The following is a 27,724-nucleotide window of genomic DNA, read 5'->3' on the forward strand; positions in this document are numbered from 1 at the left end:
ATGATGGGATGTTTTGAGATATGTGACATTTATTTTCAACTTAAGTAAAGTTTAGGCTGGGTTGCACAATCTTATTTTGACTTTAACAAACGTCAAAAATCTGTCAAACTCCATACAAAACGTCGATTAAGGTCAGGTGGTCAGTCAACTCAGCCTTAGTATACAGATGGCTTATTGAAAATAATAAATAGATAATTTTACTGCATAGCATTTTTTTCTGGTTTTGAAGACGAGAGAGACATCTTTAGTGAATTTTGTAGGTTGTATTTTGATGTCTTAGTAATTCGTCATTTTGTAGATTAACATAGGGACATAGAGTTTCATATTTATGAACTAAAATCACACTTATCTAAGGTTTAAATGATAATCCCTTAAACGTGTAATCTTGTATTAAAAAAATATTTCCTTAAAATACATAAATTAATGAATAAGAAGTGCGTTAGCCAGTTAAATTGTGCTATAGTAATAAAATGTTCTGTCAAATCTTGATTCCACCGATAAGAAAATATTTAAAATAGTTTTCTTAATAAAACAGTTTTAAGACTCTTTTATTTTTATACTTCTAAGCTACGTTATTATCGATAAGGCCACCACTAATCTTAAGATTTATCAACGTTGAAAAACCGAACCCTATTAATACACTTCCACGGTTTTGTTACACTTTTATCGATGCAAAGTGCAGGATCGCGTGTCGAGTGCGAGTAAAGGCCGATTCACACATATCAGTGAAGTCACAGTTCAGGCTCAGTACTGGCACAGTGCGAAATATTCTTTCATACAGTTTCTATGAACACATCCCCACTTGTCAGTGCCAGTGACGACACAGTGCTCTCAGTGTCAGTGCCGACACCGGCAATCACGGACGTATTCGTTGACGACGATATTTTTTGTCGGATCACGGATGCTGCCGCGGCATCAAAAACAAAATAACTTACTTCATAGTTTCTGAACAAGAATATTGAAGCAGCTCTGACATTTTAAAATATTCAAAATATTTCACTGACGCAACACTGTAGCACTGATACTGAACTGAGCGGACACTGACGGAATTGATATGTGTGAATCGAGCTTTATACATTATCGACATCGAGGATCGACTTGAGCGATTTTCGCAAAATCGAAATCCACCCCAGTGATTTATGTAAAGATAAAGGTTTTAAAAAATGAAGTGACGTAGAGTGTATGAAGCTTAAAATGAAAATGTTTCTTGGGTTTTTATTTTAAATTGAAGTCTTTTGTAATAATTTAAAGAGATAAGTAATTACATACAAACTTATGCATAATACAAGTCATATTTAATAATTATATTGCTCTAATGATTTAAGCTTCATTCTTGTAGATTTTCAGAAAAAAAATAGTGGTTTAATTTAAAACCACTATTTTTTTTTAAATCTACTGTAAGATGATACAGTTTTTAGCTTGCTGTACATGATATTATACTGTCGAATGTAATAAGCAAAAATATTTTATAAGTTGAAATTGTTTTTGTATGCAGAACGAACGTGCACTGGCAACTTATGTGTTTGGGAATCGAACTCAGAACCAGTCGAGTCTTACCACTGGACAATTTAAGACCTTGTTATCAAACCCTAAACGATAGGGGTCATATAATTAGGTAGCAGCTTGTGATAACTGTAATTATTTATTTTTCGCCCCTTCCGAGCATCGAACCCACGACCAAAGTGCATGGTTGTAATAAATCTGGCAAATTAATGACGTTTCTGACAGATCGGTTACAAAACTGCGAGTCATGTCTGGAAACGAGATGGGTTGGATGGAGTTGGAAAATAATGCTGGGGTACAAAAATGGACGAATGGAGTGGTGGTTGGGGTCTACAGTTGCGGGTTTGATTCTCGACGGAGGCAAAATTGGAACTGAACTGAGAAGTAACAAGTTTTTGAGATTTTCAAGTTCTTTTTTAGAAAATTGCCACCAGCGATTGCGATGCGAGATTATTAAAATTTTCCTTTTCTTCTTTTTAATTATTTGGAACTAGTTTGTTGAATTTCATGAGAAAAACTATCACAGGTGGCAATTTTATAAAAATGCAAAGATCATAAGGAGGCCTTGATTTTGATTTTGCCTATCGATAGTTGCAGAGTTATCCATTGTTTTTGGGACATCCGGTATAATAAAAATATTTAAGAAAAAAGATGAAACTGTTTGAAGATTGTGTTAATTGCAATCCATTCATAGAGTTTCAAGTGGTGGACCAAAACGAAATATTTAATAGCCAAAACCCACCGCCCCCATAACTCCGTACCTACTACATTTCCCTTTTTCAAATGGCATAATTACCCACTCATCTATCCCAAAACATCTTAAACTCAAAAGATACATCCTATTCCAACCCAATAAAGTTCAAACTCGCGTGACAGTATTAATCCAAAACACAGAAGCACAGACTACACGATACATAGCTGTCATTTGGTACCGCCGCCGATTTCATTGGAAAATAAACATTAAATCGAAGGTCAGAAGGTGAGTATTACGTTGTTGCTGTTTTATAGCAGTCGCAGATGTAACAATATTGGTTTCCTGGTGAATTTAATTTTGTCTGTCGTTTTCGAGTATAGCGATTAATAGCGGACTTTAGTATGGTTTTACTGCGGTTTGTATCTAAAGAATTAAGGTTAAACTACATTTACTCAGCCAGGTGGACCGGGCAAGGTGGACCGACGACCTGATAAATGTAGCAGGAAGGCGCTGGATGCAGGCCCCTACCAACCAACCAAGTCATTGGGGGAGGCCTATGTTCAGCAGTGGACGTCCTATGGCTGAAATGATGATGATGATGATGACTCAGCCAGGACCGACGATCTGGTGAAGGTCGCGGGAGGCGCCAGGATGCGAGCGGCGCAGGACCGGTCTTTGTGGAAATCCTTGGGGGAGGCCTTTGTCCAGCAGTGGACGTCGGCTGAAACGAACGAACGAACGAACTCAGCCTTTGGAATTGAAAAGTTTAAAAGAAAGCAATTTCAGAGAATAGAATGCATACTATTGTCTTTTTTACCGCGTAATTTGACATGCAGCTGTAAATTCGAAAATCGAATCTTTTTTTCTTTCTCTATTACAGCTTGCACATTGCACAGTAAGTACTGGCCAGTGTCATGCAATTTAATTTAGTATTCAATTTCCATAACGATACCCGGTTCCCATCACACATGTCGTTCGTTAAACTTTACCGTTTAACGTTAAATTTATCGCGCGGACAGGCGGCTTACGTTAATCTGTGCCTACTTTAAATATTCCCAAACTTTTTGATTAATAGGTGCCCAACATACGATCATTGCGGTGGAATGCCAGTGCACAGTTTTGCAGTAATTTTCAGGGGATTATAAGAATGTTATGGAATAATTAATTATGCATGATGAATGAATGCTTCGGTTAGGATGAGTAAGTAATTTAATGTTAATGGTTTGTTTGCTGCAAGGCGCTTTTTGTCTTTTGTTTTGAATATTTATGTTGCAGTTTCATACGACTGAACTAGGACTTATTCTCACGGCAATCCAATAATGCAGGATCCCGCAAAACTGGACTGTGATGTGAACACAAGTTGTTTGAAATTCAGACTACAAATTCGAACGGATCAGTTTTTTGCGGGACTGCCAAGGAGACGGGACTTTTAAGCTTGATTTCAGTTTACTATGTAACGTGATAACGCTAACGGTACAATGCTGCCTGTACCTAATGTCAATTGGAAATTCCCAAATAAAAACATAGATTTTACTATGTTCCTTTAAAACAGTTAAATCAGCCTTTCAACAAAATATCTGATTCGATGAGTCCGAAAAATTCTCAAGCGAAATTTTAAAAATCTCCAAACTAAGTAAAAATACGAGGAAATGTGAAAGTTAAACTCGCAAAATAAAACTGTTGACGAATAAATTTGGACGGAAATAGGGTCCATGGATTTAATTAAGCGTATTTGCATACTACCCGCGTCCGACTCGACTTTGTGTAAAGGCGCATTCACAATTGAAGTTGCAACAAAATGAGTACAATTCCAATCACAAGACAATACATAATAAGGTTCAATTCTTCTTGATTCTTTCTTTGTCTCTCCTTGTTCTCTGATATTGATTTAGATTCTTCAGTCACACATCTATTCTATCTATCTATTTTTTAAGCGCGTTGCGAAGACATCCTGAATTCTCAATATAACTATACCTTTAGGTGATAACTAACTATTTAGCTGTATAGAGAAGACAGATCAGTTGGAAAAGTTTATTCCTATAAGCCACTAACATGAGACCACGATGGCATCAAGAAACAAATCAAAAGTACATTAAAATTAATATTATCTTTAAAGTTTTAAGAGTAAAGTCAGTGTGAACGGCTCTTTAGGACGCTTACCCTCGCTTTTGATTTGTTAATGTCAATTTTTATGAGTTCCCCAAAGTTGGCGCTGTTAAAACTCTATCACTTTGACGGTAGAACAATAAAACTGAGCTGAAACTGTTCTGAAATTAATTAAATAGGTAATGTAGAACTAATATAACGAGGAAAATTGGTATAGACAATAAAAAATGTTATATTCATATAATATACATAATCTCATTTCCTATTGTATCATAATAGGTAAATACTAATAGTAATAAGATAGCGGAAAAAGAAGTCTTCATAAATCGAATCGAGAACGCTAGCAAAATAAAAGAAAAACTGTATTTACTCCGCTCGGGAAATCCCCTAAAGTTTTATAGACACAAATCTCTCTCCAACTCTACATCTAGAGTGGGTACTTTTATAAATTCCTCATTGCAACCCCACATCCCATTCACTATTAGGCAAAATGTGCAACCCCAGCGGGTCCCGGTTTATTTTTATCAGCCGACCGCAAGCCGGACCTTAGAACTGACCACAAAATAGTTTAATACAGCAGGTCAACTTGATACTATAATAAACTTATTTTAACATCATCATCATTTCAGTCACAGGACGTCTACTGCTAAACATAGGCCTGCAGATAAAAAAACAGCGCAGTTAATATTTTTTTCAGATAAAGGCCTAAAACAATTGAAAAGGTTGTAAGAAACAAGTTTTTATGAAATAAAGACAGTTCTGAATCTGAATAAAGCGCTATTTTCAAGTAGGTTTTCCTAGCATAGAGTCCTAGGAAGAGAGATTTCTTTTCCCGCCTCTACTGTGGCCAACACAGTGATTCGGCGATCGTAAAACAAGCTGTAAACCTTCTCCTTCGATTTTCGAATCGATGTAACGTCACTCGCGCTCAGCGATTCGGACTTGAGAAATTTATGGCCACGTGTTTTAAATTTAGAACGCGATACGGGCTCTACCTGATTTTCCTGGATTTTTGGTTTAGCTGCAACTTGAGACGTTTCGGAATTCAAAAATTTAAATTTAAATTCGTTGCGCACATTTTATAAGTTTGTATTTAATATACCTACTACTTTTTGCAATTAAGTACTCGATGAAGAATGAAAGAAGTTAAGTCATAGTGAATACAAACAATTTGAAGACAAAAAAGTTCTTTTTTCTAAACAATACCAATTCTAGTTCATTTATTGAAAGTGATAACAAATACTGCGTGAAAATAAATAAATATCACATGATTGTCACGAAGTATTTTATAACGAGTACTACTCGTGTCACAATAACGAGTGGACATCGGTACCTAATTGAGACATCATCTCCCTTATGTTTCAATAACCTTGCTACGATTAAGCGATACTAGCTTTTATTGAGTATAGCATAAGACTTAGAATATTATCAAGTGATATTTCTTGAGATTTAGTAAATTGTTCACATGCTCGGTGCAACGTATTAGAGGGTGCGATACAGTCATGTCGAAAATTGGATTTAGAAAAATATTTTCTCTATCACTTTATTGTATTAATGCAGAATAAAAGTAATTATCGAATATTTCACTCATGATTTTATGTAAATAACTTATAACGAGTTGATTAAAAATGTTTTAGAACTGATTAAGGCCAAATATTTCATACAGAGTCACGTTTCTTTTATTATTATGTATTTATTTAAGTAGGATATAATCTATCTATCCGTTTTCATTTAAGGACAAGCAAAAGTGTACAAATACCAATAAAAAAATGTCTAAAAAATGCTTAAGTAAAAAGTGTACAATAAGTGGGGGGCGACGAATGTTTTTTGTCGCAACTACACTTTCCGCACATGTTATTCTACCCGCGTTAATATATCAAAAAGTGCGTATATCCATCTGCATTTGTGCACTGGAGTGTACAGGAAAGGGCCCTCAGGGCGCTTTAACAGCAATGTATGGGCCCCTGGTCACGTATCGTATGAAGTAGCTTCCTGCATACATCGCGGCCATTTTTCTTTTTGGTTTTTCGTGCATTGTTGTGGTGTGGAGACGGATTTTTTTTGACGTTTTTTATTTTTGTAACATGATAGAGATATTAAAAATGTGTGCCTGATGTGATGGCTGATGTAAAATGTCTTATTTGTTGTAGTAATAAAATGTCAGTGAAACTAATTTATTTGATACACCTACGCAAAAAATAGTCTTTTATTTTACAGCCGTTTAGCCGTTTATTCGTAGCGTGTTTCTTATTGTAAAATGCGACAGTAAAACTCATTTATTTATGAAAATGCTTATAAAAAGCTCTTTTATATCATGTTTAGTCCAGGAGAAATTATATATTATTCCTTTCTAACGTAATTTTGTTTTATTTGAGTCTTGTACTTAAAAGAAACAAAAAGTATCCTCCATACCAACTTAACCCAAAAACTGCACACAATTTAGCTCCTCCAAGCGGAAGCGTGAAGAACTGAGACCTTAGGGGAGGTGAGAATTGCAGGGGTTGTCAAATAAGATTTTTTCCTCAATCGGGGTCTCAGGGACCCCGGCCCAAGAGACCCACCGGTTATACAATTTGCGACAGAGGGTTAGGCCCAGTTATAAGCCGGCAACATTGATTGCGAGTGTCGAGGGCCATAATTGCTTCTCAGTAGGTACAAGATTATGGTTGGAGTGATAAGAAAAGGTTTTTTGATTGCGTGAGTTAAGATCTTTACGAGTAGTCTTAATTAATGCTTTACTATATTTATAAAATAGTAAGATTTATTTCCTCCTTGGGGGAGGCATTTCTCCAGCAGTGGACGTCATTTGGCTGAAATTAACGAATGAAGATTTATTTTGTGTCGTCGGTTAATTACATAGTTCAACAAATATATTCGAATGACCATGTTTAGCTACTAGTCATTTTATTCTTTCTCTTTGTAGGTTGTACATAATTTGCACTTTTTATAACGATTCTCTGCTCTCCAATATTAAACCATTTTACTGACACCATACTTGAAAAGTCAGTGTAACTTCAGTTACAATAAAGCACACGATGTAAGAAGAAGAAGATAATAATAATTCCCTCCAAAATGAAGTCTGTACGCGGTTCGATTTGATCTGTATTCATAAATTGTGCAGCACGATTTAGGTATAATTTAAATTCAGAAATACGCTTAAGTATTAGACATTCGATTGATCGGGGATCGGGGATCAACTGAATTAATTCGCATCGAGTGTCGTTTATTCCATCCAATATAATGGTCACGACTGAAGCTGTAAGCCACGACGCGGTAAAATGTGGATATACAGGTTGTTTTATTGGCCAGATCGAAAACTGTCGAAAAAAAGGAATTTTTGAGATAGTTTTTGACAATATGAAAATAATATTTTTGGAAAATAGATTTGAGTTTATGGAGAATATACTCATACTCATCCCATTATACTATACCAAATAATTAGGATGGTGTGACTTATAGAGACCAAAAGCAAAATAGTAGGTAATAATATCAAACTGTAAACTGACTCAGAACAAAGGAAGGAAAATACCTATGTATAATAGTAGGGTTTATTTTTAACATAATTCAACTATAAAATGTTTCTTACTTCTTAAATACCTGGCCATTTTATAGTAAAGTCTAGCTGACTGGCCCCTGGGAGATTATTTTCTATTTTTATCCAAGGACGAATCATGCAAACTTGAGAAATTCATCCTGTATATGATTTGTAATTGCAATTTAACCAACCTAGTGGTTATTCTGGTCAAGGCTACACTTAAACCATTTATTTCCATATTAGTGTTAGCACAGCTTTATATTCGAAAAATGAAGGTTTAAGTAAGAATATTTTGATTTCGCTGAACCTTAGGTAACGAAGATATTAATAGGAATATTTTTATTTCAATAAACAAAAAATACTTATAATTATAGTGGTCACAACTTTACATGACAAAATAGGTAGAGGAATTGTACTCGTAGTATACACGCCCTGAAAATTTTCCACTTTTGTTTCTTGTTGTGATGTGTAACAAATTAAGTCTCCTCTTTTTTGTGTCATTTATTTATTTCAAATAACAATTCAATACACCCAACCCTATCAAATACATCGATAAATTCCGTCTTCAAATAAGTACCATTCCTATAAACCCCATTTAAACCGCATCTTACAATACACCTGCCTTATCTACGAAAGTGCAGGAACCAACCCTACAGAAAGGGCGCGGGTGCGAAAGGCCCTTCCGACTAAAATTTAGTACACAATGTACATCAACAACAGAATAAAACTCGCTTTATTTATGACGGGGGTCCCCGAAAACCCTCTAACACTTAAAAAATAATTCACCTAGGAAATAGTGGGGTGTGGTGGACCCCGGAAATATACGGCTATGAATTGTCATAACTTTTTAGGGTTAAACCTGTACACGTTACACGTGTACCTACCTACTATTAGCTGGTTAATATTACTACTATAGCTTACGTTTACGTTTCCGTTTTACGTCAACTCGTTAAGGCGATAGGTGAGGCAAAACTGCAAAATAGACCTCTCTTTGAATCCCTACTCCTCCTAAATGGATGATCCAAACAAGAAAAAAAAATATGTGTGAGATGTATAATATCTTAAACTAAAAAATTGTTGTTCGTTTTTTTTGTTACAACTATTAGTTTTGACAGAAAAAAATCTTAACTTTCTTCTAATTTCACCAAAGAAATTTCCTACTACTCCTAAACGGCTGAAGCGATTTTAATGATTCTTTCACCAAATGATAGAAAATTTAATTATCTAAAAAATTGTTGTTCATTTTTTTTCAAAAATAATGTATTACGTGTCATACATTCAAAATACCCTGTAATTTCCACGCGCGGGCCGCGCGATAGCGGGAGCTCAGTCTTTCACTAGCGTTCGCACGGGGAGGCTGTGTCGCACATCGGCACGCTCCACTTCTTTGTTTTTCTATAAAGAATTTATAGCGCAGATGGTACACTCGGTACTCATAGTAGTTCGGCGGCTGAATGAAAGTGATCTAAGTATTTACTACGTCATTTTAAATATGTATAGGTATTATAAAATGTTTAAGATAATTTAAATACATAGGTATACAAGATGCTGATTATCTATTTTTTCTAGATTTATTTGTCTGATTATCTATTTATTCTAGACTAGCGGCCGCCCGCGACTTCGTACGCGTGGATCCCGTTTTACCCCCTTCATCTATCTTACGCGGTTTAGATTTTTTCATACAAATGTTTTTTCCCGCTAACTCCCGTTCCCGTTGGAATTTAACAATATCCTGTTGTAACTAAGCTTTAAGTTTACTAAGGTACCTGCATGCCAAATTTTAAGCGTCTAACTTACGCGGTTTAGATTTTTTCATACAAATGTTTTTTCCCGCTAACTCCCGTTCCCGTGAGAATTTTGCAATATCCTGTTGTAACTAAGCTTTAAATTTACTAAGGTACCTGCATGCCAAATTTTAAGCGTCTATCTTACGTGGCTTAGATTTTTTCATACAAATGTTTTTTCTCGCTAATTCCCGTTCCCGTAGGAATTTTGCCATATCCTGTTATAACTAAGCTTTAAGTTTACTAACGTACCTGCTTTCCAAATTTCAAGCGTCTAACTTAAGCGGTTTAGATTTTTCATACAAAAGGATTTTCCCGCTAATGCCCGTTCCCGTGGGAATTCCTAAGTATCCTATAACCTGCCCAGGAGTATGAAGAATAATTGTACCAAGTTTCGTTAAAATCCGTCAAGTAGTTTTTGTTTCTATAAGGAACATACAGACAGACAGACAGACAGACAGACAGACAGACAGACAGACAAAAATTTAACTGATTGCATTTTTGGCATCAGTATCGATCACTAATCACCCCCTGATTTGACCTCTCTACAGATTTATTATAAGTATAGATTTATTATATACTTCGAGATATACATAGGGATTTTTTTATTATGTATTAGTAGGTAATAATAATAAAACAACGCACTTAGGTATCATCATCATCAGCCCTTTACAGTCCACTGCTGGACTATGAGCCTCCTCCACTATAGTGGAGGGTTTTGCCATAATCTCCACGCTAGGCAGGCGGGTTGGAGATCGCAGTTTAAAAGATTGATGTTTTTCAGAGAGCGCTGCTGCCCATTCTCTGTTTGATGTGTAGTCCCTAAGTCGCCTCTTACGACACCCGCGGGAAGAGTAGGGGTTGGTGACAAATGTATTCTACTCTGCCGTCACCACACTTAGGTATAGGAAATCACAAGACAACAAAAAATACCTACAAAGGATTATTTAAATTCTGTAAATCTGTAATTAACAAAACCGTATTTTATTAATTTCTTGGAAACTATCACATCACTTTTGTGCATTTTGCGTTTCGATTGGTAATTAATCTACAGGGTACCCCGTTTGGTATATTGGTTTTGGTTGGTATGAGTTTTTTTTTTATCTCATTGGTCTCCACAAAAACCCAGGGAATTTTCGATTCATCCAGCTCAATTATCTCGTCGCGAATAAGGTCAGGTAAATTGATAGGTACCACCTATTTTGATCCCTGATAATAATATATAAAATATACCTACAGGTGTTTGGTAGAACGTTAGACAAACTTCGTATGTAAGGTTATTTTGAATAAAGGTTTACCCATTTCACCCTAAATGAGCTACTTTTTTTATTGATATTTTTATAAAAAAAAAAATCCGAAATTTTACCTAAAACTGCTTCTTTTTTTGTCGCGTTTTCAACCGATTTTTTTTATTTGGTATGAAGATCCAATATGTCTTTACTCTAATAAAAACATTTTATATCCAGATAATGATTGGATAGCTAATTACGAGCAGTCAAAGTTTAACAAAAGTATAAAACACGATAAAAAACATAACTTGAAATTGATTAAAAAAATGAAAATATGTGTGTTAGTAGATTGTTTTTAAGATCATTAAAAACATCTAATTATCTCTTCTTTCCAACGATAATAACTAAATATCACTTGTAGTAATTAGATATTGGATTTCAGGATGAAAATGTGAAAATAATACAAAAAAATATCCATCAAAAGTTTCTTCAAACATCTCCATCTTTTCTGATATACTGTTTTTCATAGCTTTTTTATATGATTTATTTCAAAATCAAATCAAAAATAATAACCGCATAGAAAAAGAAGTCTGTTTTTGTATGTGGTTTGATTTACCCTCATATTGTCATAATGTTACATTGTAGTGGCGTTACCTCGACACACAGTATTCGTATTCGTACTTGACATGTAAATAAAAATGTCGCTCAATCCGTGTTTATCTATTTTAGTTGAAATGGAACGCAAAAATCTAAAATCTTATTTTTCTCTCGATTTTACCAAAAAATAATAACGGAGAAAGTAAAGTCTTAAATTGTATTCGATGATCAAACATATTTTATTCAATGTTGACCGATATTTGACCAATATTTTGAATACCTGCACAGACAGACATTTACATTTAGGTAGGTACTCGTACACACACTTAAAAACTGTTTAGAAGCTCACTTAGACACACGAATATCGTCAGCTCAACTTTCAAACTGCTTAGGTATGTCCCTTTTTGCAAACTTTACAGGAGGAAATAACTGTTTATTTTTCATAGTTATGGTACTAATTAAAGTATAATGATGTCTAATTGAAATATAATCATTTATTTCAATTTTGTTTCAGTTTGAAAATATGCTGACGATAATTATTATTATTCTGTATAATGATTTATTTTCTTTTTTAAAATTCTGTTTTGAAACACAAAATAAGCATCGCAATTTTTTTTCGATATGCGTAAATTAAAATCAAGTTAACATTCCCGTAGGCAGTTATGTTAGAATTGGCAGCGCTTCGCATCTGTATTCTGAGCGCACTTTGGTATCGGGCAAGAAGCGCGGGCGCGCGGCGAGTGGCTCGTTGTCTCGCTCTAATGCTCAAGGTCGTTCGGCCATGTAATCGCCTTAAAGATATTATGATTCAAGCAGGAAAAGCTACCACGAATTAAAAATATTTTTAGTTTCATCATCATCATCATCATTTTCAGCCGCAGGACGTCCACTGCTGAACATAGGCCCACCCCAATGATTTCCAACATCGCCCGGTTGGTAACACTTTCCTGCTAAATTTTCGCTTAATTTTATGAATTTTTATGGTACAGTAACTCTATGCTCATTATCGTTGCAGTTTTAATTTACAAATGAATATTTACACTGGTAGGTAAATGTGTTTTAATTTAATATTGAATTTCAATTGCGGAATTCATAATTGGACAAAATATTTCAGCATATTTACTTGCTCTTCTTTACTAATAATAATAATTACTGGAAGTTCAAAAAGTGATGTTATTTTTCCTTTAAAATTGCAACACTGAGAGAAAAAACGAAAATATTTTTTTTGCACAACAACACTTCGCGCCCCATCTTAGGACATGCAAAAGCATTCATGGAAGCCATGCAACCGATCTCAATGACCATGGTTGAGTGTCTGGCATTAAGTTACATACATTCGCAGGGTATCCTTGACGGTACAGGGTTCGAATCCATGAGAGGACCTATTTTAGGCTTTAAGGCTGTAGAGATAAGGAAAAAATTTTTGTGTCTGACTGTAGAGGACGAAAGTGTCTCGAGTTTTTATGCACTTCGGTATGTGGCTATTAAATGTGAAAAAATGTCGGTATTGACAAGTTTTTTGAATGATCTAGATAAAATGACATTTTTTCACACAACAAGACTCAAAAACTTAGCTTTAATAAACCTAACTGATGAAACTTAGATTCTATATTACTATTTTTGTATTGCTTTAAAATTTCGAATGGGACATGTTCACATCATGTTTCATAATAATAAATGTTTGAATTTGAATTCTCTTTATCTGTACAACTATTAATTTCTCTCCACACTCAAGTGAAAAGAGCAATATTTCATAGTTACTTTACAGACCTTATAGTATTAATTCCAGAATATTCATAATGAGGAAGATGTAAATCAAAATTTATTCCCCTTTTTCAGCCCTAACAAAAACTTTAAGCTAAAATAAGACTAACTGTGAAAATTTTTTGTTGATATCACGAAAATTGAATATTTTATAAGCAAATCAATATGGGAACGCGCGAAAACTGATAGCACCCCTGGAATACGGGCGGTGACGTCACACCGCTCGTTGGGCAACGACGGACGGGCGGCGCGGGTGCTAGCTGCGCTCTGTAAACTTATTTTCGTTCATTTCGATACATTTTTTATTTATATTAACCGTATCTGATGCCAACCAAATAATCTTCCGAAAGTAGATTTACTTATGGTTGCGGATACTTTCAGAAAACATGCAAAGTACCTATATTATTGCAGAAATCCAAGTGCTAAAACTTGCAAGGTAAGTGAACCTATTATTATGGATGCAATAAATAATTGAGTATTTAGTATTTACGCTTTTTGTAGTATTTGAGGTAGATTATAAAAGTTCTATCTAGTTTAAAAGTAAAAGTACTAGTGCTGTCAGTCAGATTGCTGTGGGTTATCGATAAAAAATAATACCCATCAATAATTTAGCAACGTTATGTCTTAATATTTTATTTTTACAGAGTTGGACGATCACGTCCAGTCGTGTTATAGACTAACTATCCAACTATCGAATTATGGACATAATGTAATACTCGTAGGGTAAGTTCATTTGAAAAGACTATATCCGCAGTGTACAGTAAAAACAAGAGTTACTACACCTGAACACAAAGTTAGAGCTACGGCATATCATTGTACATTTGTTTGTGCTGAAGATAACGAATAAATTGGAAAATCTGGAATGCGGAGTTTGTGCAGCAAGCAATGAAGAATGCAAACATACAATGGCATTAATTGGTTTTAAGGTTATATGTATAGACGTAGTGAAGATCCCGCTTGTACCGAAGTAGCGTGCTATTGGAGGAAACCAAAACTGTTGTGCAAGTTGGATCTCAGCTAAAATTTATTAAAGTCAAAGATATGAACTATACAAGGCAGTATCAAAAATATATGTGTCAGTAGTACTACCACCATAACCATCTGACACAAAGATCAGTCCATCGGGCTTGATGATTTTTTTTGTTCACTTTAAAAAGTTATTAGTGTACACTTTGTAACTTTCTATGGAATCAGTGTACGATCATGAATCGGAAGTAAGGTACAGTCTGTTTTGTCACAGTTAAAACTGGTTTCTAACTCTATCGAGGGTCGTCAACGTTTTTCCTGATATTTATAGTTTGAGTCTGTTACGTCTTTCTTTTTCTGTTCTACTTGAATCTTCGTATATCTCGTCTTTATTTCTATTGCAGATAACTCTATTCGGCGTACTACGCTACGTGCCCTAGCTGCCCATTGCCATTTCAGCTTGCTAATCCGTCGGGCTATTAATCGTTTGTCTAAGGTAGACAATACTTGTCAACAATCGCGAGAATCAAGCTCCGAAACGAAACTGAGTAGGGCGCAGTTCGACATAAGCTTCATTTTGTTCGTATTCATCCGAATGCCTACCTGTTCCGATATATTCGATTAAGGACTTTGAGCATTGTGCCGAGGTCTTCCAGCAACTCTGCCATGAGTGCCATGACCACAATATCGTCAGCAACGGTAGCGATAATTAATATGGCACCGCTGGAGAGACTGCAGCACTGCCCAAGTTTCGATCGAATCGAAGGCCTTCTTCTCATATTCCACGAACGTCAAGCATAGTGGCAAGTTATACTCCTTCCTTAGTTTTCTGTATAACCTGCCGCAGCTCTGCCCCAGGCAGAAAGGTTCTGGAGTGGAGGCCACGTACCGGAAAACACAGCGTAGGACGTCCACCCACAAGGTGGACCGACGACCTGATAAAGATAGCAGGGAGGCGCTGGATGCAGGCCTCTACCAACTGTGCGATATTATGTGGAAGTTATTGAAGGAGGTTCTATGTTCAGCAGTGGACGTCCTGTGGCTGAGATGACGATGATGATGACGATAACTCTATTCTAGAGTATTATTATCTCTTTGACTTCTACAGGCGGATTGTCACAAGAATGAAAAGTATGTGTTAATACATTTTGTTCGTATAGATTTTTATCGATAACTCAAAGAAGCGACAACATTATTTTACCACCATAAAACATAGTCAATAACAAGGGCTAAAGTAGGTAGAGAGTTTTTAGTATTGTCTTATTGTCTTTAAAGTTTCAAAGGATTCAATTTACTTTTTAAGTAACCCATCTGCGTGCGTACCTCGTGTTTTGTTTCTCTATTTTTTTTCTACTGTTTCAAATAAAATGTCACTAAAATACTTTATAAAAAATTTGTAATGAAAAATATACAATGGTAGGTGTTTTGTCTTTAGGTAGGTACTCGCATTAAAATGATCTTTGCAATAATATCGACTGGTTTTTGTAGATAACGCTTTCTCCCTTTTCGTTAACTTACACCATTTATGTATTTATCAGCTTTTCTTAGCTTTAAAAGTAATTTTCTGGGGCACTAACCATTGTATTAGTATAAAAGGGTTACTATACAATATCTGCATGGTATTTTTTACTCCATAATTCTATAAAACTCGAAATGACTGTACGAGTCTATGAGCGCGCGAAGGAGCAATGCCATCCCGGCGGAGGTAACGGGCGGTGTGACGTCACGCGCTAAATGGTCAAGTGCGAGTTGATTTTTAAAACATCCAACTTTGAATGCCCATAGAAAATTCAGTTTTTGAGATATCGAAAAAATTCTTTCACTAATATTTTTTATATTTTATGTTTCATCTTTTTACATTATAAAATAATTACACTCATCTTCCTCATTCCACATAATCTTTTGTTAACCCAAAACCGGTATCACGTGAAATAAAAATATTTTCACGTGATTAAGTAACAACGCTATCAGGTATCGCGGTGTAACCCGATACCGCCGCGGTCGGAACCGATACCAGCGGAATCATGCGGTCGTGGTTCGTGGCTTTTGGCTTCGTCCTTTGCAAAGGCTTTGCTTGTCTCGTTTTAAGCCGGAGTTTGGTGTACTGCGCAGTTATGGGTATAAATTAAGTGAATAATGGTTGGAATAAAGTTTTGTAGGTAAATTTGACTACATCCCTTAATACTCAATCACGCTAAGCTTTAATAAGTCATAATAAATATCAAATTAATAACTACAGTTTTAAAGAAAACGTTGCGAACCTAATATTCTAAAAAACATTTGCTCTTACAATCTGAAAACACAAAGCCTTAGTCTTATTTAGATACATTTATTTCACAAATTGTAAAGCCGCAATGAGAAAATGTGTTGTGGTGACGAAATGGTTTCAGCAATGACAGCGCGAAAAGCACCATTAAGCGTCATTTAGACATATCCAAAGAATACCTTTTAACTGGAACGCGTACATACACTTGTTGTTACCGCGTGAATAACGTTATCGTTATGCGGAGCTGTTATTTTAACGACGGTACGCGAAGGTGTTTTGTGTTCACCCCGTCCCTATTTTTACGGAAAATGTACACGTTCCAAATTCAAATGCTTCGCCATTTTGTAGCCAAAGCTACATTCGACGTTTAAAACTAAAAGATGCGTCTATAAAACTTAGAAAAAAATAGTAAACTAAACGCAGAAATAGAACGAAACCAACAATAAATATGAACTGGTATTTATTACAGTAGGCAGTGCAGCGGTTACGCCCACCGCGTAATATAGTGGTCACCATTAAAAAAGTAACGAGTTCGTTCACAATAAATAACTCCCGGCCATTATAATTATGGCGAACGAAATTCCTCTTATCACGCTCATATTTCACCAAAGACTCTAGCATTAGGTATAAATAGAAAATACCGTGGCCTCGTGAATTTCAAAAGTACGCCGCAGCAAAATTACTTTCTTTCAACTCGATTAAGTGATCATTACAAGAGCAAATACCAGTTATAGCAGGAGGACAGGCTGGCACAAAATAAAAAAACACAGGAAATTGCGTGTGCTGTTAAAAAAATAAATGCGGGCGGGAAAAAGTGGCGGGAAAGCCGCACTTTTGACGTGACGTGTCGCCATCTTGGCACATCTTGAGTGTGACAAAACGTCGATGGAATCACGTATTTCGGTTTTCTCAAACAAATCGAGTGGGAATAAGTTTTTCTTTTATGATTTCCTTCAGTGGTAACTTCAAATAAAATACGATGTTTAAGGTAGTCGCTGGAACTGGATTTAGGTCAAGGAAAGGCAAATTATATCTTCAGACTTCCAGACGTACAAAGTTTGTTGAAAACATTGAGGGTACATTAAAATGTATAAAGTTGGAAACCAGAAATCTATTAGGGTTGTAATTGCGTTGGTTATTTTGTGATTTTGATTTTTTAGTTTTAATAGCGTTAGTTTTTTATGCATTTTCAAAGGTTTGTTTATAATGAGTATTAAAAGATCAAATAAGGTCTAAATGCTACGCAGGCCCTCTAGGTGTTCCATAAGATACGGAACCCTAAAAAGAACTTACAAATAATTAAACCATAAAAACTCCCAATCAAGAGAAACAGTCCAATAAGTTGTAATAATTTAACGCAACAAGCAACTGAAATGTAATTACTTTTGAACTTACGGAAAGGTTTTCAGTCTGTAATTAAATTAGCCAGTTGCAATCGCCCTGAAAACAAGTATCGATATTAAATGGAATCGATTCCGATTGGAAGGGTTCCGTAATCGAATTTTACGTTCCAATTGTTCCGAATGATAGAAGTTTGAACTGAAGATAATAATGATGGCTTTGGCTGTAGTTAATTGTAACGAATTTATTTTTTAGCTATTGCTATGTACAAGTCTTACATAATTTAAATATTGGGCCAATAATAGGATGGGTGAATGATTATGATGATTGTGATTCTATCATTTGATAGGTTACTGGTACATACAATATTTTGAAATGTTTTGATTTAAAAAAAAAACTAGTAACGTAACTGTTACAATTTGAAGGCTCTAGGTTCGGACCCAAGAAAAAAAGCCGTAAATTTCCAATAGATCTCTTACATAAAAACAACGAAACACATAATCAGTAGAATTAAAATCAATAGTCACGCCAACTTCTAAACCAATGTGCCACAGAATATAACGGCACCGGTAAATACAAAGAATAACGACCCAAGATCCCGCAGATTCAGAAAAAAGAAAAAGAAAAGGAAAAAATATTTTCCTTTTGTCACAGTAACATCACCACGCACTAATGTGTGAAATAATATTTTCTTCGAAGCACGCGTCGCCGCCGGCTACCGAATCTTGAGGTAGGGGTGTTGAAATGTAGTGATGTTCTGTTTATCCTATTTTTTTATTCGACTGAAGATTGGTGTTTGGACATCAAGTGCAGGCACAATCTAGGGTGACACAGTTGACCAGTCTGATTTTTGGTGCAAAATAGCATTAATTAGAATAGTAACATGACACATATTTGGGAAAGACGTAGGAAGGCAGGGAGATTTTTTAGATAACATCGTATCCAGAATTGATTTTGGTATTTTAATACAGGCGTGGCGTGGGCAGGCCTCCTACTAGGTGGACCGACGATCTGGTAAAGGTCACGGGAAGAGCCTACGGATGCGGGCAGCGCAGAACCGTTCATTGTGGAAAACCTTGGGGGAGGCCTTTGTCTAGCAGTGGACGTCATTTGGCTGAAACGAACGAACGAACGAATACAGGTGTTATATTTTAAAACGGCGATGAACTTCATAAAAGCTTCAAACTTTGAGTTCCAATTGATATTTTTCCGATTTTCACCATAAAATCCTACCATTCCAGACTGGATATTAATAGAAATACTATCATTAAAACTAAAGCGATTCCAGCGCCCGATGCGCCCAATCGATTACAAATCGATCGAGCACATCACTACGGCCAATTCCCGTAACTCAATCCGTATACGCCTCGGGACGAAAGTGGGGATAACCCTCGTCGATAAAGCAATGTATTTATCACTTTCGCGTATTACAGGAGACATTCTGGTGTCATACATAAATATAGTATATGCTCTATTAATATTGTGGTGGAAGAGATAGTTGGATAAATTACAGCTATAGAATCGACGATGGTTATTGGATTTCTGATATACGAGTAAATGCTGTAATAAAAATAGTACTAAATTACCATCTTAGAAAATGAAGCAAGGTCTTGAGCATGAGTCATTATTCGGGAACTATTAAATATCACTAAAATTATATGAAATCAAGTACTTAATACGTTAAATAGCACCTAACATGGTGTCATTTATTATCGAATCTGAAATCAGGACAAAATGGCAAGTAATTTTCTTTTTAAATAAAAGTAATGTCAGCCAGTATCTTACCAGTAACTTTATCGTTATTTTAGTGTCTTTATAAATATTATCATATTTGAATTTAGAACACGAATTAATACGAGTACATAATTATTTACTTATGTTTTTAAAAACAAAAAAAAATCAGCCAGATTTAGGCGCAGCAAATTCAAATTTAGAACGTTATAAATTGGTGGTTTCCCATTGTAAACACTAGAAGGAATTAGCAAGTGGTACGGGAGAAGTTCACGCAGACGAACACGTGGCGGGAATTACGGGGATTTCATTAGAACCGTCTGGGACGTAAACTGATTAATGACGATTCAATTTTTGGCGCCGTTGTACTTGTTTGGTTTGAAATTTGAATGTTTGGATTTAATCGATTTTTCTGCTAGCTTGGAGGGGTTAAAGTGATGGTGGCTTTTCTTTTGAAGGTTTTCCTATAAATCTACGAATTACGATAGAAATGTGCATAATTTGATTCTTTATACAGGATTTATCTATTTTGGAATGTTATTGTAGGTAAGTACCCGAAATGTTTTATTAGGAAAATTCCAGGAAAAACCTGAGAAAAATATTTATCTTTTGATAAGTTAGTAGATAAGAGATAAAAACTACTATTGCCATCTCGAAAAAAAAAACAAGGTAACATTTAACTGCAGAAAAATCCACCAATTGATTCTGATGTCGCCACAAAATCCACCTTCAATTGCATTCCACTCGAATCGATATCTCGCTTCCCTGACACGTCTCTATTCGGATTTCAAAGTTTTGGCGGGAACGCTGTCAAGATGGCCGCGGCGATAGTTTTAGCGCCAATTCTTTTATGCCAGCTCAGCAGAGCTAGTGGTGTCCTGTGGAGGGACAAGCTAATCTCGCGATTTGGACGTTAACGTTCGATGTTCGATTTCGTGCAGTTTTCAATTGTCCGTTTGGTATGGTATTTTATCGATTTAAAAGATGGTTTTATTTAAAATGTGGATCCAAATTTTTAAACTTTATCTTCTGAATTTTAAATCTCTTTTGTCTCTTCTTTGTGTAGGTATCCAAAGATAAAAAAACTTTAGTTTGATAGTTAAAAAATTCTATAGTGTTCTCTCTTCATCAATTCATAAGCGTGTGTTACGGAATTGAATTGAAATTCTACTCATTAGATTAGATAAAAAGATAGATAGAGATACTCTATTATAGATAGAGATATCATACACAATATACTCGCCTGTCCTGAAAACGTCTATCATAACTAGAGATGAGACGTATTTACTAGAACAGATCCACACACTAGGGATTTTACAGTACTAGGCGGCACCTATTCCAATTTTTTAAATACTTGATCCACCTAGTATTTAATATATTACACGATTTCCGACCTTATCATCAAAGTAATAGAGGTTATTATTGCGTAATCCGTAGTCGTGTATTACGCGCACCTAGTATTTCTCGCTAAGCTTATGTGCGAACGTAGAGATTCACTTCGTCTCTGTCTGACCAAACAAATTTGAGCGCGACGAAGCAAACGCACACAAACGTAGTCAAACCATATTCATGTAAATAAGAAAAAATATGTAAATATTTTTATGAAATTGATATCTTTTAAATACGCCAACTTTTAAGTTGACAGTCGGCCTGTTGAAGTATGAAGGGAGTAATTATTATTTAATTTCAAATTGCATTATTCATACTACGGTTGTATCTTTAAAAAAAATGTATTTTAAAGTCATATTACGTGGATTAGTCCGCACTAGTCGCGTCAAGTATGCTAAATTACTACGTACTAGGTGGAATAGGTATTTGGATCGAGTATTAATAAATACTAGGAATAGGTGCACCTAGTATCAAATTTACCTAGTATAACCCATCTCTAATCATAACGTGTCTGTAAAAGCCTCCCTAAGTGTATTAAAGATCTGTTTGAACATATATAATCACAATTTTCTAATTACGCTACTATCAGCCGTAGTAATATGAACGAAAACAACATTATTTATCTCACAAAATTACATAAATGGTATTTTCCAGGTCAATTACGACGATAACTCTAAAAATAAATGTACATTTACGTCAAAGTACGAAATTGTAGGAAAATTAGATCAGTACTTCGTGGAACCGTAAAAATATTGTACTGCAACATTCTAAAATGAAATCTAGTATTTTTATTTAACTAAAAGTTAATTAAGCATACAAAAACACCATTATTCGTAGTACTCTATAATCTATACCTACCTACTTGAAAGAAAAATATTTTTAACAGAAGACGTGTTTGCGTGTATCTACTGAGATCCAAGTCCAGATAAACACTGAAACCGCTTATTTATCTGTAATAGGAGCTACTCTGTAACAAACTGTGTAGTCTGTATTTACTCATCTATTTATACTACGGCGAGACTGTCGCCGCCGTCCCCTGTTTAGAATATTAAAAATTCATACGTCTTTGGCATCGCCTTACAGCTCGGTCAATACCAATATTTACAAGGGGGTATGTTTGACCGTTTAATAAGCAATTTTCGGACAAAGCTTTCGTTTCAGAGGAACAACTTTACATTGGATGACCCATTTTGAAAAGTGACAACTTAGCGCATATAAGTTCCAATTTCAAATTTTAATTTCGCCAATGAGTGAGGAAAGATCATTTAAAAAAACAAGTGACGACGTTTAATCTGTGTTCGACCGTTCTTCTTTTAAATGGTTCAAATATTTTTTTACCAGCCAGCATCATTGCCATTATAAAAATTTGCACACACCAAACCATAAAGCTAAGGGCCAGTTGTTTATAAAACCTTACATAAAAAATTCAAAGAAACAGGTACTAAAAGCCCGAAAACCGTAGATTTATTGCAATCCCCATGATAACAACATTCCTGTGCCGTGTAGCCATGTTTGCGTGTCTCGCCCAATAAAAAGTTACGGACAAATTTGACACAGTGCGTACTTAACCCATAATATCTTTATCTAAATCGGCCCATTAACAGAGACGACTAATTCAAAACAGTTTCATTCGAGTTTCGTTCGAGTTTTGATTTTGTTTTCTTATCGATTATTGAGATGTTCAGTCAGAATATTTTGTCGGGGGAATTGTACGATTGCTCTTTCGCAAACCCATCACGTTTTAACCTTTCCAAATCGAAAAATATGATAAGTTATTTAAACGCGTGCGGGTTATTACTTATAGATCACGGCACATCAAGCCCTATTTACTATCATCTTATGTGGTTGAAATATGTGCTATTTTGCTATACAGTTTTGAGATTGATGTGGCAACTGTACTTTGTAGTAGGCAAACGTATGTAGTTTATTTTGATTGATTAAATTCCAGGTATAATCGCATTCATAAAAGAATTAATAGTCTATGTTGGTCCGCCATATTTAATAACAAGCCTTTTGACCCCGCGGAGGCACGCGTCAGATTCGACTGATGACTTTTGTTATTGGATTTTTACGTAAATTCGGCTTTATTGTGGTCATTTGCGGGATTATGGGCGTAAACTGGCGATTTTGAGGGTCGATCCGACCCGCGATAAGGGTTTGCGCGATTTTTTTAACTGTATGCGTGTCACAGAACATTCAACGGTTTATTTTTGAATAATATCTTCATTACTCGTTCATGAGTAGAAATTATGGGGCAGGTTCGACGGCCCATTACATTACGTCGAACGAAAAATTTGTTTTCTTCACAGCGGAAATTAATGCTAAATACCTCAATAACTGTTCGAAGCATAACAAGAAGGAATTACTTCTTTCAGGAACTTAAATTAAGTTAAATTTCAGATAAAAATCTTGTCTCAAAAAAATGTATGCAAAAAGATGCGTCGTAATGATCACGCCTGAGGGCGAACCGTTAAATGGCCTCCAAAATGGCGTCTTTTCCCGCCGAAGCTAGCCGTGACTCTTTACATTTGTCTCTGGTCACGAACATCATAACGCCTTAAGCCTTGCACACACGCTCCTCCGGTGTGAAAATGGGATATAATTTTGGGGAAATAATCAAAAAAGCTCGCGTGCCCGCCGGGCATTAGGTGGGCCCTACCCTGGCCATGTTAATGTTGCCAGTACATATAACGCGGTGTGTATGTAATGAGCCGAGGAAAATTGTGCTGCCATAAAAATAATTGTGTTTCCTACCCCCGGTTCTGGTACGTCACTCGATTAGCTCCAGACGGCTGCTATTAGTCACTATTTGCATTAACGGCTGACTTAATGAGCTCATATCCGTGTAACTTAGTTTTCTTTTACTTAGTAAGTTTTTCTTCTTGCCTTTGTCCATTTAGAAACTAATGAATCTGAACTATGAAAATATTACACGAACTATGTAATTGGCTCGTAATATCGCAGTTTTACATGACATACAATGTTTATGTCAGACTTAGTTTTTTTTTTAGTATAATCGCAATCCTATTAATAAAGGCTCTGTATTTACGTCATACATAGGGACTATGACGTAAATATAAACTTAATCATCATACAAGTCTACTTTGCTTTCAAATAAATGACTACAGTGAACGACATTGAACTAATAATTAAATTGTATTTAGAATAAGTTCTAATATTGATTTGTGCTTGAGGCTGAATAGTAAATGGGTGTATAGTTCCAAAATACTGAACTGTCCTATCGATGACATTGACAGTGGGGCGCCACCGTCAATACCGGATCGCTGGTTCCGATTTTTGCCATGTTGGAAACCATATATGTAGTTGAACGATGGTAGCGCCCCCCTGTCATTGAGTTTGGTGGGACAGTTCAGCGTGGGTCATCTATATAATCGAATGCTAAAGTTGAAACTAGGTTACATGTTAAATTGACAATTTGTCAATTTTTACATGACTATTGTGACTGTTTTACATAATGACGTACCTCCCTTAATTAGTATGATAGTCATTCAATTAAAAAATATTGTTTTTCTAACTTTTTTATTCATACTTTTTACACATTGTTTACTAGTTTAGTGTAAACTTCTTGGTTATGTTTTTAAATAAAATAAAAAAATGTCCAATAAAAACTCGATTACAAACAATCGAGTTAAGTTCGAGTTTCGATCGTAAAACGTTAGTGTGGTACCGTTTACGTTTCGTTTCGGGCTAGCTTCGATTTTGGATTTACGCGTTCGGCCCAATCGACTTTTATGTGAGGAACAAAACGCGACTTGTTTCCCTCGCCTATTTTTAGGTGTTTACATTGTTAACCTTAAATAGCTGGAGTGCTGTCAGTATAGAATTATCGATAGTTAAGTCTTGTTTGTTAAATTCGAATGGATTTATTCTTCCCTTTTTCGAGTATTCTGGTGCCACTTGATCATTAAAATTTTATTTAATTGAATGTACCTAATTGAGTATATTTGCCATTACTTTTTACTTTCAGCGTTCGTATATTTTTGTTTTCTACCAAAAATTGCATATAGTAGGTATAAAATGTAAATTTAATATAGAATCAAGAAGAAAAAACAAATTAATTTTAAATATATAAATGTTTACTTGTTTGCTATGAAAATAACCATATTTTTAACACCACAGCCTACATTATCGGCTATTTTGGAAATAAAAATGAAAAATAATATTTTATCGACAAAATTCCATCAACTGGCATCAGCACATCACTACGCCAGCATCTGTTTCGTTTCTGAATGGACTGTAGTGTTTTTGATATAGTGCAGTACTATAAAAGATTTCAACAGGCCATTCGCGTCTATTTCATCTTTTTGTTTGTTATTTCTTTAATTTAATAGGCTTAGTAGCATCTGGGAATTTGGTAAATAATGAACACAAACATCTTTTGCCACGAACTTCGTAGTTTTAATCCAGTATGAGGACTATTAAGACTTTTATGTCCGATTTCACCATCAATCCCTAATTTTTAAGTGACCCCCTTTGAAAATAAAATTCCTATTACCTATGTGTTACCATAAGGGTCGCTTAAAAATTAGGGATCGATGGTGAAAACGGGCATTAGTGTGCCTTCTCAGATATTTTGTCAGTGAGAATGATTACATACTTACTTTAGTACGTCTTGCGCCTGAATTGGAAATCGTAACTTAAGACGCCTGAGTTGACGTGGATAAAAACTTACTTAACAGGACGTAAACAATGTACTGAAGTAACCCGTCTGACAAGTACACGGCAAGTAAACGTACTCACCAAGGAATTACATCGATCAAAATTCAGACTTAACTACCGCGGAATCCCTCAGGGAAGTATTTTGGGGCCCTTAATCTTCCTATTATATGTTAATGACTTACCCAAAATAACTAATCACACGTGCATATTGTTTGCAGATGACACCACTTTTATATTTAAATGTACCAACAAAGAAACATATGAATCCGAAATAAATAATTCTATTAATACTATCATGACATGGCTTAATGCAAATAAACTTAAACTAAATATTGACAAGACACAATTGATACAATTTAAAAATTATAAAATGAAATCTAGTAACATGAATATCAAGTATCAAAACTCAGAAATAAAAACTGTAGAAACTAATTTGTTTTTAGGGATTAAAATTGACCAACACCTAAACTGGAAATCCCATATCGAACTTATTTGTACAAAATTAAATCGATTTGTATTTGCCCTAAAAAGACTTAGGAAAACAATCTCGCAAAAAGCAGCTCTCGCCGCTTATCATGGCTATGTGTCATCTGTGCTGTTGTATGGTCTGCCTTTATGGGGTAACTCAGTTGACATGATCAGAGCTTTTAAGATGCAAAAAAAGTGTATACGTGCGGTATGTGGTGCATGGTTCCTAGAGAGTTGTAAGCCCTTGTTTCAAAGAATACGTGTATTACCTTTACCGTGTATGTATGTCCGAGAAATTTGTACTTTTGTAAAACGATATCCCAGCTATTTTAATACTCATGCTGAATCTCTAGAGAGGCACACAAGGCATAAAAATAGATTATTTTACCCGAAATGCAACTCACATTTTTATGCAAGCAACGCTCCTTTAATGGCGATCAAAATATTCAATAAACTGCCTAATAATTTTAAAGATTTGCCTCTTAGGGTTTTTAAAAATAACATAAATAAATGGCTTCTTGACAAATGTTATTACAGTATTGACGAGTATTTTAATGATAATTAGCGATTATTTGACATTTATTACTTGAGTAGGTATTAAAATTTGACATTGTGATCATAATTGTAGTAATTTTTATATTCTTAATTAATTTAATCAGTCAATTATTATTGTATAACATTTGCACACCGGTACAATCCCCGGTAGAACATAATTGGAACTGACTCAGATACTGTATACCTGTATTATCATGACATTTTGTTCTGCAAATAAACTTATTTGATTTGATTTGATTGATTTGATTTGATTTGAGAAACCAAGTTTTTAACTAATCTAGGAAAGTGTTGTTGGATCATCATCATCATTTCAGCCATAGGACGTCCACTGCTGAACATAGGCCTCCCCCAATTATTTCCACATCGCTTGATACCCGGCTTGCCTCCTGCGTCTTCCTTGTTGTTGGATAATATAAGTGATCTTTAAATAAAGTAGGAGAATAACGTAAATATTTGTTTGTCCATCAATAAATCAAAAATATAAGAATTACAGAATAATTTATATCTAAAATCTTTTGAATTTCACATTTAAAACAATATCAACAATATATCATACAAAACTGCTAAAATCATCGGGCTAATTCAAGAACGTTTCAGTACCTAGGGATTCGTATAAATAAACAATGTCTATCTATTTTAGAACCAATGCTATGAATTTTACGATACGAAGGGGCTTAGACTGAAACCCAGACAAGTGTGAGACCTAAAGTTTGGCAAAATATCTCCGTGGAATTGTCTGGAATTGATCTGAAAAATAGATTGGAATAGACGTCTGGAGTAAATTAGGTTATGAAAGGCAGGAATAGGTTCGGTAAAACACTTTGGTAAATTAACATAAATATATCCTTTGTCTAAATAGTGTAGGTTGTTGACACCTTTCTTTATATTTATCGGTTGCTCGTAACATATGGTTACCATGGTATATTAGCTACTAGCGGCCGCCCACGACTTCGTACGCGTGGATTCGTAGGTACCTATGTCGCGCACCCTTAGGGGTTGAATTTTACCAAATCCCGTCTTAGTGAGCACCTACGTTCTAAAACCCTCATACAAAGACTCCTAGCACTTGTAGTTTCTGAAATTTCGTGATGAGTGAGTGAGTGAGTGAGTCAGTGA

General features: G+C 35.2%; 1 protein-coding gene and 1 long non-coding RNA gene across 2 annotated transcripts in view; one reads left to right on the forward strand and one right to left on the reverse strand.

Moving 5' to 3' along the window:
- The window catches only part of LOC135084273 (latrophilin Cirl), a 418,461-nt gene that overhangs the window by 31,768 nt on the left and 358,969 nt on the right, over positions 1 to 27,724 (reverse strand). The window lies entirely within an intron of this gene.
- LOC135084174 (uncharacterized) lies at positions 13,253 to 14,488 on the forward strand. The gene is made up of 2 exons (XR_010259777.1): positions 13,253 to 13,648; positions 13,857 to 14,488. It is a non-coding gene; the product is annotated as an uncharacterized LOC135084174 (long non-coding RNA).

Source organism: Ostrinia nubilalis, chromosome 25 (assembly GCF_963855985.1).
Source record: "Ostrinia nubilalis chromosome 25, ilOstNubi1.1, whole genome shotgun sequence".
NCBI classification, from domain to species: Eukaryota; Metazoa; Arthropoda; class Insecta; order Lepidoptera; family Crambidae; genus Ostrinia; species Ostrinia nubilalis.